This window comes from Lissotriton helveticus, chromosome 8 (genome assembly GCF_964261635.1).
Source record: "Lissotriton helveticus chromosome 8, aLisHel1.1, whole genome shotgun sequence".
Taxonomy (NCBI): domain Eukaryota; kingdom Metazoa; phylum Chordata; class Amphibia; order Caudata; family Salamandridae; genus Lissotriton; species Lissotriton helveticus.
In genome coordinates, this window is record NC_136069.1 from 51,829,537 (window position 1) to 51,832,036 (window position 2,500).

Here is a 2,500-nt window from a genome sequence, read left to right on the forward strand (position 1 = left end):
ATATAGTGCTAGTCCATTCAGAGTTAAAAAAACGCTATCTAACCCGGATCCCAAAAACGCTATTTACCCATTGCACAAGTTAACTGCTGAATGATACAGGACTCCTTAAAACATATCTCTAACATATAAGGGTAAATATCCAGGTCATGCATCTTGTTTGTTGAATGGTTCAAATCAAAGTATGAAGACCACAGCTAACAGCAGGCTGAAATAGCTCAGTTGGGAGAGCGTTAGACTGAAGATCTAAAGGTCCCTGGTTCAATCCCGGGTTTCGGCACAGTTGAGAGGTTACTTTCTTCTAACAAAATAGGTCTTGGAATCAGCTGTAGTACTTTTTTCTCTATTCATCAAATTCTTTCCAACTGATATACAACACAAGCAATTTAACATAGACTTTGATTTGTGTCCTCCTTCTAAACTTGCTTCCACATTTCTTGCCTTCAGGTTAGACTATGAATGTTTCCCATTTCAGGCTTTTTTGTAATGTAAACTCTTGTCTGCATTACCTTCAACTTCCCCTTGAACACAGATGTCAGTGGTCAGATGACGTTGCTTACCTACTCAGGCCACATACGTCTGGGTAATATAGTGCTAGTCCATTCAGAGTTAAAAAAACGCTACCTAACCCGGATCCCAAAAACGCTATTTACCCATTGCACAAGTTAACTGCTGAATGATACAGGACTCCTTAAAACATATCTCTAACATATAAGGGTAAATATCCAGGTCATGCATCTAGTTTGTTGAATGGTTCAAATCAAAGTATGAAGACCTCAGCTAGCAGCAGGCCGAAATAGCTCAGTTGGGAGAGCGTTAGACTGAAGATCTGAAGGTCCCTCGTTCAATCCCGGGTTTCGGCACAGTTGAGAGGTTGCTTGCTTCTGACAAAAGAGGTCTTGGAATCTGCTGCAGTACTTTTTTCTCCATTCATCAAATTTTTTCCAACTGATATATAACACAAGCAATTTAACATAGACTTTGCTTTGTGTCCTCCTTCTAAACTTGCTTCCACATTTCTTGCCTTCAGGTTAGACTATGAATGTTTCACATTTCATGCTTTTTTGTAATGTAAACTCTTGTCTGCATTACCTTCAACTTCCCCTTGAACACAGATGTCAGTGATCAGATGACGTTGCTTACCTACTCAGGCCACATACGTCTGGGTAATATAGTGCTAGTCCATTCAGAGTTAAAAAAACGCTACCTAACCCGGATCCCAAAAACGCTATTTACCCATTGCACAAGTTAACTGCTGAATGATACAGGACTCCTTAAAACATATCTCTAACATATAAGGGTAAATATCCAGGTCATGCATCTAGTTTGTTGAATGGTTCAAATCAAAGTATGAAGACGCCAGATAGCAGCAGGCCGAAATAGCTCAGTTGGGAGAGCATTAGACTGAAGATCTGAAGGTCCCTGGTTCAATCCCGAGTTTCGGCACAGTTGAGAGGTTCCTTGCTTCTGGCAAAAGAGGTCTTGGAATCTGCTGCAGTACTTTTTTCTCTATTCATCAAATTTTTTCCAACTGATATACAACACAAGTAATTTAACATAGACTTTGCTTTCTGTCCTCATTCTAAACTTGCTTCCACATTTCTTGCCTTCAGGTTAGACTATGAATGTTTCCCATTTCATGCTTTTTTGTAAAGTAACCTCTTGTCTGCCTTACCTTCAACTTCCCCTTGAACACAGATGTCAGTAGTCAGATGACATTGCTTACCTACTCAGGCCAAATACGTCTGGGTAATATAGTGCTAGTCCATTCAGAGTTAAAAAAACGCTATCTAACCCGGATCCCAAAACGCTATTTACCCATTGCACAAGTTAACTGCTGAATGATACAGGACTCCTTAAAACATATCTCTAACATATAAGGGTAAATATCCAGGTCATGCATCTAGTTTGTTGAATGGTTCAAATCAAAGTATGAAGACCACAGGTAGCAGCAGGCCGAAATAGCTCAGTTGGGAGAGCGTTAGACTGAAGATCTAAAGGTCCCTGGTTCAATCCCGGGTTTCGGCACAGTTGAGAAGTTCCTTTCTTCTAACAAAATAGGTCTTGGAATCAGCTGTACTACTTTTTTCTCTATTCATCAAATTCTTTCCAACTGATATACAACACAAGCAATTTAACATAGACTTTGATTTGTGTCCTCCTTCTAAACTTGCTTTCACATTTCTTGCCTTCAGGTTAGACTATGAATGTTTCCCATTTCAGGCTTTTTTGTAATGTAAACTCTTGTCTGCATTACCTTCAACTGCCCCTTGAACACAGATGTCAGTGGTCAGATGACATTGCTTACCTACTCAGGCCACATACGTATGGGTAATATAGTGCTAGTCCATTCAGAGTTAAAAAAACGCTACCTAACCCGGATCCCAAAAACGCTATTTACCCATTGCACAAGTTAACTGCTGAATGATACAGGACTCCTTAAAACATATCTCTAACATATAAGGGTAAATATCCAGGTCATGCATCTAGTTTGTTGAATGGT

At 39.7% G+C, this 2,500-nt stretch overlaps 2 non-coding genes across 2 annotated transcripts; both read left to right on the forward strand.

Moving 5' to 3' along the window:
• Positions 1-204: 204 nt before the first annotated feature.
• TRNAF-GAA (transfer RNA phenylalanine (anticodon GAA)) lies at positions 205-277 on the forward strand. The gene has a single exon. It is a non-coding gene; the product is annotated as a tRNA-Phe (tRNA).
• Positions 278-1,952: 1,675 nt separating this feature from the next.
• On the forward strand, positions 1,953-2,025 carry TRNAF-GAA (transfer RNA phenylalanine (anticodon GAA)). The gene has a single exon. It is a non-coding gene; the product is annotated as a tRNA-Phe (tRNA).
• The last annotated feature ends 475 nt before the right edge of the window (positions 2,026-2,500 follow it).